This window comes from Chrysemys picta, unplaced genomic scaffold, assembly GCF_011386835.1.
Source record: "Chrysemys picta bellii isolate R12L10 unplaced genomic scaffold, ASM1138683v2 scaf1738, whole genome shotgun sequence".
Taxonomy (NCBI): domain Eukaryota; kingdom Metazoa; phylum Chordata; order Testudines; family Emydidae; genus Chrysemys; species Chrysemys picta.
In genome coordinates, this window is record NW_027054444.1 from 1 (window position 1) to 12,094 (window position 12,094).

Genomic DNA, 12,094 nt, shown 5'->3' on the forward strand with positions numbered 1-12,094 from the left:
GCACATTTGAAAATCCCACTCAGTGTCTACCTGCATTTTTAGGTGCCTAAATATCTAGGAGAAGCTCCCTCCTTTTGCCTTGGTCGCCAGCCTGTGCTGGGATATTGTATCAGCTTGAAAGAGCTGTGGCTCTAGTAGTGGTGAGAGAGGGGTTGTGGCTAATTACTCTCTCTCTCTCTCCTTCCAGAGGGGTTGGCTGCAGAGAGAGGGGAGACTCCTGGGTCGCTGTGCTAGGGCAGGGCACGACAGCTGCTGGGAGCCTGTTCCCCTGTCTGGAGCAGCCCCTGGGCTGGGCGGGTGTGACGGGATCTGCACGGTGGAGAAACCCAGCCGGGAAACATAGGACAGAAAAGCCGAGGGGGAGTCGGAGCCTGTTGAGCCCTGGTCTGTTGTGAGACGGTGCAGAGCCGGGGGCTGTGGGGAGCAGGCCCATGTAGGTACCTAGCTAGAGCTGCTGCTGAACAGTCCGTTCTGTTTGTGTCAGGACGTCGGCTCTGCCCCACAGTCTCTGCAATGAGCCCCGCTTCGGGTGACTCTGCTGGGTGAATTCTCACCTCTCTTTCTCTGCTGGTTGTTCCAGGACTCAGAAGAGCCCGAGGATTTGCAGGTAACTGTGGTCAATTCTGTATCAATGACTCCAGCCCCCTCCCTTGGAAGAGATTCACTCCCTGCAGCTGCTCCTGGCACCACCCCCCAGTGGTGCCTGCAACCTGGGCTCCCTTCTGGGCAGGGCCCCAGGTCCTGGGCGACACGCTGGCCAGGCCCAGGGTCTCCAGCAGGGCCATTTGTGCTGGTACCGCGCTCGCTGCCAGAGCTCCCAGCCCCTGACCCAGCCCAGCCTGTTGTCCCAGCGCTGACCCCTGCCCTGCAGGTGGGGACCCTGCTGCTTTGCCTGGCTGAGCCCCCCTCTCTGCCGCTGCCTCTGTCTCTGCGCTCGCAGGCTCAGCCTGTGCCAGGGCCAATGCGGCGCTGCTGGGGCCGCTCCTTCCCTCGGCACCTGGATTCTCTGTGTCTGGGGCAAATGGCCGGGCGAGGGGGCAGGGATCTGCTCAGAGACACATGCCCTGTGCTGCACCCAGAGGGCAGAGACCAGGCAGGGCCATGCAGCAAAGTGCCACCATGCTGGGATTAACCCTTTCCTTCCACCCACCCCACCAGCCCCCGACCGGTCAGTGCCACTCGACTGCCCGCGCTCTTATCCCTGGGACCTGTGTCTGGGAGCTCGGGGGAGTCGCTGGGTGAATGTGTGGGGCAGTAACCAGGGCTCCCTGCACTCCTGGGTCTCCGTGTGCCATAGGCGCCGACTTCCCCTCTGTCCCGTGGGTGCTCGTTGCCCCCCCCATGGCCCCGCCCCTGCACCACCCTCGCCCCACCCTAATTCTACCCCCTTCCCCAAAGTCCCCGCCCCGCCTCTTCTCCGCCTCGTCCCCTGAGCGCGCCGCATCCCTGCTCCTCCCCCTCCCTCCCGGAAAGTCCTAAGCGCTGCCAAACAGCTGTTAGGTGGTGGGAAGCGCTGGGAATGAGGGAAGGAGTGGGGATGCGGAGTGCTCGGGAGAGGGGAGGACGCAAGGCGAGGGGAACTTGGCTGCTGGTGGGTGTGGAGCACATGCTAATTTTTCCCCAAGGGTGCTCCAGCCCTGCAGCACCCATGCAGTCGGTGCCTATGCCGTGTGAAATGGGGAAGGCCCCGCGCTGTCACGCAGCCCTTAGGGGCTGGGCAGTGAGCGTTATTATTGGTATCACGCCCGTGAGTGCGCCAGGCGCTGCAGAGACAGAACAAGAGGCTGCCGGCCCCGAAGGGCTCCCGGTCTGAGTGCGGACCAGGCCCCGCAAGGGGAGCCGCAAACGCTGAGGTAGTGCCAGGATCCCAGTGCACCCTGATGCCTGTCCGGCTGGGTCTGACAGTATTGTAGTGACACTGCTGGTGCCGTGCTGGGCCCTGGGTCACCCCAGTTCAGCATCCAGCCATCAGGGGGCTCAGGACCCCCAGGGTGGGGCAGGGGGAGCAGGCTCAGAGACAGCCACAGGTTTCAGGGAAGAGGGAACCACCGGGGAGCTGGGATGAGGAGGCCAGGAGTCAGGTGGGAGGCACCACCCTGTGCTCAGCTGCTCCAGGTTCACACTCAGGGACGCAGGCTCCATTGGGCCCACGCAGACAGACCGGAGAGAGGGAGGCTTTGTCCGCATGGGGAACGGGCAGCAGTTCTGTTAAAGGGGGGGGGCAGTTGTGCAGACTCATCATGGTGTGGCACCCCCAAGCTCCTCCTCAGCTGGCTCTGGGTGGCCCTGCCACTGCCCTGCCTCAGTTTACCCTCTTCAGAACTCCTTAAACTGCTCCACACAGTCCAAAAGCTCTGAGACAAAAGTCCCCTGCTGGGGTCCACTCTGAGTTCAATTAAACCCCAAAATAAAATCTTTTCCTTCACTCTGCTCCAGCCTCTGGCTCGAACTCAAGGCCCTCACTCTCCTTGAGTCAGGAGCCCCCAGCCCTCCTTCCCAGAGCTGGGTTCAGGTCAGACTGTACCTCTATTCCCTGCAGCCCTCACGTGCAGGGCTCTGTCTTCATTCAGCTGCTGTTTCTATCAATGTCATCTCTGGCAGCTCCTCTCCCTAAGGGGAGCTCCTCTCTCTAGGAGCACCCCTTCCAGGGTCTTTGCTCTGGGAGCTCTCCTGGGATGGGATGGGATGGGATGGGATCGGATCTCCTCTCCTCTCCTCAGTGGCTTCCTGTCTCTAGGACCCTTCAGCTGAGCCCGGGTAACCCTTTATCAGGCTCATTAGCTGTTTAGCTGCCAACCAGCCACCTAGGGATTTAATTACTTCCAGGGTGGGGCTGGATTGGCTGGTTCTCCCTTACAGGAGCCTGTCATAGGTAGGCTAGGCCCTGACTCCCCCTAAAGGGCCGGCCCCATGACCTCCCTTCCCCTGGTCTACCCAAAGCCGACCTCTACCTAAAGGCAGGCTTGACCATGGCTAACACTCGGTTATGTTCTCCAGCCAGGGGGCACTTCCTGGCCAGCTGCCACAAGGAAACCTACAAGGCCCTTGGCCATATTTTTATTCTTGTCACTGAACTGTGAAAAAATGAAGAGACCAGGAGTTGTGTTCCCCACAGTCCTGTGTAGTTCATGTGGTGGGCAAAATCCCCTCCTAGTCTTCAGCCCGGCGTAGTTCAGAACAGCTTGTACTCTGTAAGTCAGAGTCTCCTCTGGCCGTAGCAGAGGTAGGCAATAGCACCCGGCCTCCACCATTGCCCTCATCCTGCTGTGGCAGATACGCACTGTCTACAGAGCTTCCCCCTCAGCCAGATACACACCAGGTGTGTCCATCACAAGGCCCTGTAATGCTCTGCTAGGTCTGGCTGGGGTCTGTTACACACAGCGCCACCTCGTGGCTGCACAGTACAATACAGGTTAGCGTTCCCCGAGAATTGGTAACTGGCCTCAGGCTGCCACAAGGTCCCTGCAACAGCCGCCCCCAGGACACTCACCCCCCCCCCCCCCGAGTGACGTTTGTCTTTCACTCAGATAGCTCCTTATTAGCATCTGTAATTATTGCTGAGCACAGCTTTTATTCCTGCAGCCTTGAGTAAATGAACTCTGGGAGCCCATTTCAGATCCAATTCTGTCCACACGAGAGGATGGACTTCGTTTTAGCCTCGGTCTGGTGAATCAGACTAGAATAGGGACTAACTGAAGCAGAGCAAAGGCCATTTATTGAAGTAGCATTACCTCTGTTGCTGGTGTTGTATGGGTCACTGTGAATCAGACAGCTGCTGCCTGGTTTAGTGGCTATGGGAGCTGCTGTTTCTCTAGTGACTTGAGAACTTTGAGCAAATATCCCCCTGACCTATCCTCATCAGCTTCCTGTCCACGGAACTGAGGGCCAAGAATTGTCAGTTAAAGGCAAGGCACCACTGTACATATTGGTGCCTCAGCAGGGGACACCCCTTTGTGGTCACTGATATGGTCCAGTTTGGGAGTAGATTTTTGTAGACTGGAATCCGATGGCGATTCCATGTGCGTAATCAAACATCAGGGTGAGATGAAGATCGTGCTGAATTACACACTAACACCAATGTATCAATTTCATCTTCTGTGACTGATACAACAGTGCCCTTGGAGGATGTGAATATCCTGTTGTCCAGTTACAAAGGCATCTTAATTATAGGACTTACCGCCAAGCTGGGATGGGCTCATTTGACAGCACTATATCGATACATCGAGATGTACACCCCATAAACAGAGACCCTCTTGCACAGCTGTGCCAAGACAGTAGAAAACCTGTTACAGGTCAAAAAGAGAGTGATTTGGCCATCTCATGGACATCACCAGTTTTTCTAGTCACAAGGGAAGATAAAGTACACTGCTTTTGTGGGATTGTTAGACAGCTAAATACTGTTACAAAAAACATACACCGCCAATCCTACAGATTGATGATGTTCTGGACCAATTTGGGGGTGCTCAGGAATCCAGTACTCTGGATTTGCCCAGTGGATATTGCCAGGTTCTCTTACGGAAGTTCTGCATAAAGATAACCTTCACTATTGGGCTGCGTCATTATAGTTCAGTTCAGCTTTTTGGGATGACCCAGGGGCCTGCTGCCTCTCAGAGATTAATGACTTAAGCAGATGTTTCTTCTATTTGGATGGTATCATTGTGTACACCATCCATCTGGATGGAGCATCCGCAATGTCTATGAGCAGCATAGGAATGTCGACAGTTAGAACCAATGAGGCCACCATCTTCAGGGGAAGTTCTGAGTGGCAGTTGGGCCCAGAGTTTTGCAGGTATTTATGTGCCTAACTCCCTGTACATCTACACTACAGGGGGGAGTCGATTTAAGATATGCAAATTCAGCTACGTGAATAGCGTAGCTGAATTCGACGTATCGCAGCCGACTTACCCCGTTGTGAGGACGGCGGCAAAATCGACTTCTTTGGCTTTCTGTCGGCGGCGCTTACTACCACCTCCGCTGGTGGAGTAAGAGCGCCGATTCGGGGATCGATTGTCGCGTCCCAACGGGACGCAATAAATCGATCCCCGAGAGGTCGATTTCTACCCGCCGATTCAGGCGGGTAGTATAGACCTAGCCTGACTGAGTAAAGGTCAGAGTAAAGGTTAATCCATACTGGTTAACCACCTGCTCATAGGGAAAAGCAGGAATTTATGCCCCATTTTAGACAAAACCTTAACCTTAACTGGAGTCGCCACCAGGCACCTCCATAATACTTTATGTCGCTTATATGGTTAAGAACCCTTGGTCCTTCCTTTATTACCCGCCCGTGTTCATGGCAACAATGACATAAGTGCTGCAGTGTGACCTCACAATGCTGTGATTTGAACACTGGGTCAGTTGGCCCTCAGTGTCAGTTGCTTTTACTTGGACAGAAGGAGAGGCTGGGTATTGTGCTGACTAAAGTCGATTTCAGATCCAAGATCTAATCTATTACGGAGGGGAAAAAAGTAAGTGGGCTTTCTTACTCCCCATGGCTGTCCTACCTCTGACCAACAGAGACCCACTTTGCTTAAATTCTATTTGAAAAGGGTCACCAAATTAAATTCGGTTTTTTTTTTTGGCCCAGAACCTCAAAGGTATTTAGGCACTTAACTCCCACTGAAATCCATGGGAGTTAGGAGCCTAACTCCCTGACTGAGTAAAGGTCAGAGTAAAGGTTAATCCATACTGGTTAACCACCTGCTCATAGGGAAAAGCAGGAATTTATGCCCCATTTTAGACAAAACCTTAACCTTAACTGGAGTCGCCACCAGGCACCTCCATAATACTTTATGTTGCTTATATGGTTAACAACTCTTGATCCTTCCTTTATTACCCACCCGTGTTCATGGCAACAATGACATAAGTGCTGCAGTGTGACCTCACAATGCTGTGATTTGAACACTGGGTCAGTTGGCCCTCAGTGTCAGTTGCTTTTACTTGGACAGAAGGGGAGGCTGGGTATTGTGCTGGCTAAAGTCGATTTCAGATCCAAGATCTAATCTATTACGGAGGGGAAAAAAGTAAGTGGGCTTTCTTACTCCCCATGGCTGTCCTACCTCTGACCAACAGAGACCCATTTTGCTTAAATTCTGTTTGAAAAGGGTCACCAAATTAAATTTGTTTTTTTGGCCCAGAACCTCAAAGGTATTTAGGCACTTAACTCCCACTGAAATCCATGGGAGTTAGGAGCCTAAATACCTTTGAGGAGCTCTCATTTTATGTCTCTCTCGCTCTGGCATGAAAAGTGCCATCCTAAGAGAATCCAGGAGGGAATCCAGCTGTCTGATCAGGGGCTACTTGTGCCCTACCTCTCTCTTACACTCAATTCTTTAGTTCAGCTGTAAAAATTGTGGCAGATAGGGAATAACTCCAGAGTTGATAAGGCTGCATGGTAAGGTTATATTTCATTAACCCAGCAGGGACTTCCGGAGATCACTGAGATCCCTAGAAAGACTTGCCCCCTCTGGGAGTCTCTTCCGCTGATCCCTCTCTGGGACCCTGTTCTAGGATCTCACACAGGGCCCTTGTCCCTGAAGTGGAGAATGAAAGGAAATGGGTTCTGTTCCAGGCCTCCATTCATCTGTAGGCGAGCTCCATACGCACAGACCCCAGAGGACACAATCAGGGGAGTCGCCCACTAACTTCAATGGGCTTGGATCAGGCCCAGATATAGGCCCAATAAAAAGATGGCTCCTGCTGTCCCTGCAGCAGAGTGTGGAAAGGAGAGGCTCTTTGCTGTGGTATTATTTCCTCCAGGTGCAGAATGGACAGTAGGGGATTTCCACTTCAGTTCCTGGAGATTTAGGGAAGCTGATCCCCATTCTGTGGCCTCACCCTCACAGCTCGCATGAGAGGCAGCAATTGGGCTCGAGACATGGCCCTTAAAATCTGCCTTCAAGTTGATTCTCCATAATTCTCCATCTTGGATGAAGAATAACATTTCCTTTCCCCACTATGGCAGATCATTTTGGTTTTGCGCTGCCCATTTCAATGTTTAAAATTTTCCAGGATTAGGAAGGAATGAGGAGATACATATACATGCTCTTTCATGCTTTTGGGGGTGTGTCAAGGCTGCTTCCCCACTTTGAACTTTAGGGTACAAATGTGGGGGCCTGCATGAAGACTTCTAAGCTTAACTACCAGCTTAGATCTGGTCCGCTGCCACCATTCCCAAATGGATTCCCTTCCCTGGGAAGCCTTGAGAAACTCTTCACCAATTCCCTGGTGAATACAGATCCAAACCCCTTGGATCTTAAGGCAGGGAGAAATGAACCATCCCCCCTCCTTCTCCCACCAACTCCTGGTGAATACAGATCCAACCCCCTTGGATCTAAAAACAAGGAAAAATCAATCAGGTTCTTAAAAAGAAGGCTTTTAATTAAAGAAAAAGGTAAAAATCATCTCTGTAAAATCAGTATGGAAAATAACTTTACAGGGTAATCAAACTTAAAGAGCTCAGAGGACCTCCCTCTAGCCTCAGGTTCAAAGTATAGCAAACAAAGATAAACACTCTAGTAAAAGGTACATTTACAAGTTGAGAAAACAAAGGAAAACTAACACGCCTTTCCTGGCTATTTACTTACAAGTTTGAAATAGGAGAGACTTGTTTAGAAAGATGTGGAGAACCTGGATTGATGTCTGGTCCCTCTCAGTCCCAAGAGCGAACAACTTCCCAAACAAAGAGCACAAACAAAAGCCTCCCACCCCCCAAGATTTGAAAGTATCTTGTCCCCTTATTGGTCCTTTGGGTCAGATGCCAGCCAGGTTACCTGAGCTTCTTAACCCTTTACAGGGAAAAGGATTTTGGAGTCTCTGGCCAGGAGGGATTTTATAGTACTGTACACAGGACAGCTGTTACCCTTCCCTTTATAATTATGACAGGGTGCAATTCTCCCCCTGGCTGAGGTTCAGCAAAAAATCATGTACCTCTTACATCCCACTAAAATCCAGAGCCTTGGAGAGTGCAATGAAATTTTGCAATGAATGTGAAGAGCTGTAATTTTTCCTGCTGTCTCCAGTGGAGCACAAGCAGCGGCGGCTCCAGGCACCAGCGCTCCAAGCACGTACCTGGGGCGGCAAGCCGCAGGGGGTGCCCTGCCGGTCGCTGCGAGGGCGGTAGTCAGGCTGCCTTCGGCGGCGCGCCTGTGGGAGGTCCGCCGGTCCCATGGATTTGGCGGTAATTCGGCGGTGGGTACGCCGAATCTGCGGGACCGGCGGACCTCCCGCAGGCGCACCGCCGAAGGCAGCCTGCCTGCCGTGCTTGGGGCGGCAAAAAAGCTAGAGCCTCCCCTGGGCGCAAGCATGTAGATTAAAATTTAAATCTTTGACAGAGGATTTAAGTAATATTGGAGCACAATGTGATATTTTGAATACAGCTAAACTTTGTGTTGCCCACTAGACTAAGAAGTATATTGTGATATTGATTGATGACCATCAAGCCTGTAATCTTAGCTTTGTGAACTTCTTTCTCCATCTTTGTTCATAGCTCAAGTATTGGAGGAAACCAATGATTGTGAAATTAGTTAAGAGTCCCAACTTCTAAAGCAAGTAAACTTCGGGCTTAAAATGTGTTGGGTTTTATGGGCCAGATCTTCAGCTGCTATAAATGGACAGCTCCATTGACTTGAATGAAGTATTCTGATTTCCAGCAGCTGCGGATCTGACTCAACAAATGTATTATTCAAATGAAACGCGTATGCGATGGACAGTGTTCAATGTGGGTTTTTTTAGAAGCACCATAACTGAATTTTGGGTTGGCAAATATTGTGATACATATATATTTGTTTGGATTTTTAGGTGCTTTATAATTCCACTCTTGGTGCCGTCATTGTGTCAGGTTAGTTTTGTCGCCTCTTTTCTCTTTACAAACATTAACTAAGTAACCTTCCTCATCCCTGGGAGGTACAGAAGGGTCAGTATCATCTCTTTTTGGTACATGGGGAAACTGAGGCACGGGGCGGGGACGTGAGTTGCCCAGCATCACACAGTGAGTGAGTGGCAAAGCCAGGATGAGAAATCTATTTCTGGTTTCCAGTCCCATACTCAAACCATTAGACCACACTGCTTATCCTTTGCATAGTTTTGAGTATATTTATTGACTTTATTAAAACAACAAAGTTCCAAAAGGAACCCCGAAACCTTTGCTAATATACAATTTGAGTCGTGGATTTATTTCTGTATTTAAAAGAACTAGATTCATTACAGCTGAGCATTTACATGCTAAAAAGGAAGGCAATTCTCAACTGAGGTTCTGGCACCAACCTTTAACCTGGCCCCAGCTACTTCTCATTTTGTAGAATCGCAGAACTGTGGGGCTGGACGGCTCCTCAAGAAATCATCAAGTCCAGCCCCCTATGCTGAGGCAGGACCAAGCAGGGTGCGATTCCCTGCTTGAGGAGACATCCCTGCGCTAGCTGTCATCAAGCTAGCGTGTTAAATAGCAGCGTGGCTCCGACAGTTCAGGCAGTGGCTTGGGCTAGCCGCCGGAGTACGTACTCATAGGGTCTGGGTGGGGTTGTACTCGGGGTGGCTAGCCCCTCTCACCGCTGTCCATGCTATCCTTGCTACAGTGCTATTTTAGCAAGCCAGTGCGAATATGTGTATGCGAGCTGGGTATCACACCCCCAGCTGCAAGTGTAGAGATACACTTGGTGGGGGGATTGGCAGGGGGTGCAGGGTCCCAGGCCCAGATTCTCAGAGGTATTTAAGCTCCTAACTGCCATTGATTTCCATGGAAGTTAGGAAACTCCAAACCTTTGAGGATCTGGGCCCCAGTTCTCGGGCTCTGCTGTCTGTAGCTCACATTTTTAGCTGGAGGACGACGCACACATTCTCATTAGCTTCAGGCTGGAAATTGTCCCGCAGACAATAAGATCGACTGAAACAAAACTGGCCACCCTTCCTGACTTGTTGCAGAATGGACGTGCACAGCTTGCCAAGGGAGGAGAAGGAGGAGGACGCAGCTGCTGAGGGCACGTCCACCTTGGGAAGAGAGGAACATTCCAGTGGGAGTCAGCGTGAGCCGGAGCTGGCTCAAGAAGATACTCAAGATGGCCCAGCCAAGGTCGTTCCTAATCAGAGTGGGCCCATCCTAAGGTGTCTAAAGCGAATCTGCCAAAAAGTGAAGAGAGGCAAGACGCGATATCCCCGAACTGTCACTACAGGTAAAAGGAAAGGCTAAGGATGCGTTAAGGGGTGGGAATGAAGGGAGGCAAACTCAGTCTCAACCCCCATGTGTTCAAAGATTTGCAGTGATCCCAAAGGCTCTTGGGTTTGTGTTCCACTTAGGGGAAACTGAAGACAAGGCACAGAGAGTGGGAGGTGGGGGAAACATGGAAAAAGTGGAGGAGGGGAGAACAAATAGATGTGGCCGCATGGCTTTGCTAGTGGGTGGACGGCGCTCTTCCATGGCTGAGTCTGCATGCAGCTCGAGGGCAGCCCTCTGTTCTGCACGGGGGGCAGAGATCACTGCTGGAGCTTGGCAAATAAATAATGAGCTAGCAGTAATCAGTCCCAGTACTAATCATCCCGGAATCTCCCAGAGACTGGAATGACAGGAGACAGTGTTCCTGAATCAGGACCAGTTTGGTAAATGCTGGATCTCCGTGAGGTCCTTCCATCCCCAGTGTGAACACAATACTTACAAGCCCTGATACAAACACTAGACCCGGGTGACGGTCAGACCCCTGTATTTCTAAGGCTCTCCAGCACTGGTGGAGGTGATGATGCCCCCAGAGCCTGTATTTCTCTGGGAATCTCTGGCTGCTGGAAGAGGAAGGGCAGTTTCTATTTCTCTCCACCACACACTGCTCTCCCTTCTCTTTCTTACCCTTGTAGTGAAGTCATTGCTTGGAGCAGGCAGAACAATACAACACTAGGGATGACTGACTAGCCCAATACCTGGGTTGGAATGGGAATCCTATTTCTGGATCCTAGAGCCTGGTTCTCATTACACTAAGGCCTCTTTCCACTGCTCTGGCAGGTACATCTCTCTCAGGAACCATAAGGAGGAATGGGGAGGGAGTAAAATGGGGCCTAGGTGTGGCCACGCCTCTGCACCCAGAAGTGTGCAAAGGAGACACCCCCACACACACTCTGGGCCCAGCTGGTGCCTCTCCACAATAGGGCCCTGCTCTTGGAGAGCCCGTAGGCATTACTGTACTAAAAATCTTAAATAACAGCTAGAGACTTACATTGTTTCTAAATGAAAGCTTAGATGCTGCAGAACAAAAAGGCATTAGAAAAAAGAAGCCAATATGCCAGGCCACCGCGGTCCATCCCACGCTGAGCCCTGGTTTAGTCCAGTCTAGTTTTAAATGTCTTTAGCCAACGTTTCTCAAACAGTGGGTCTTGACCCCAGATGATTACACAGAGCAATCAAGGGAGTCAGGAGGCATTGAAAATTGTATTATAACCTAAAGCAAAAATAATCTTGCTCCCGCACTCCCTGCACACCTTTACCCTTCAAGGTCAAATATTCTTGGCCAACCTCTCACAAGACACGTGCAGGTGAATTCTGTAGGGCTAACGTTGTTAGCAATGACACATTTCTAACTCTTATAGTGAGTGTAAAGGCGAAATTCTTTGACTTTGAATAAGTGGCCAACCTGAAAACCGCAGACTTAAGCAATGGGGCTTCCACCACTTCCCTTGGGAGGATGTTATCCTGGCTGTTCCACCCATCACGAGCTCCTAGCTGCTTTCCCATGCTGCTGACGGCGGCAAAGCAGGATATGTGAACTGAATCCTAATTGCAAGAGCATCAGCCAGTCCTATTCAGCCATATTTGGCTGGCTAATGTTCATGCTGTCGGACAAATCTATTATTTGGTTGGCCCTATACAGTACAGCGAGTCCTGGCATTTCTTTGGTCTGTGCTCATTCATGTCCAATCGGAGAACACAAGATATTTATTGTGTAATGAATCAATAACATTTATCCAAGAAATAAAGGGGGTAGAGGATGTGACTGGAGTCAGGAGAACTATCTTCTGTTCCCAGCATTGCCAGTGACCTGCTGTTTGACTGAGCCAGTCACTTCACCTCCCTCTGCCATGGTTTCTCCGGCCATAAAAATGGTGGTAATAATACCGGCCC

At 51.0% G+C, this 12,094-nt stretch overlaps 1 long non-coding RNA gene across 2 annotated transcripts; it reads left to right on the forward strand.

Moving 5' to 3' along the window:
• Positions 1–303: 303 nt before the first annotated feature.
• LOC135980065 (uncharacterized) lies at positions 304–11,208 on the forward strand. Of its 2 annotated transcripts, XR_010597287.1 has the most exons (4): positions 304–433; positions 581–607; positions 8,797–8,836; positions 9,916–11,208. It is a non-coding gene; the product is annotated as an uncharacterized LOC135980065 (long non-coding RNA). The 2 variants fall into 2 exon arrangements; XR_010597286.1 differs by lacking the exon at positions 8,797–8,836.
• Positions 11,209–12,094: the final 886 nt, after the last annotated feature.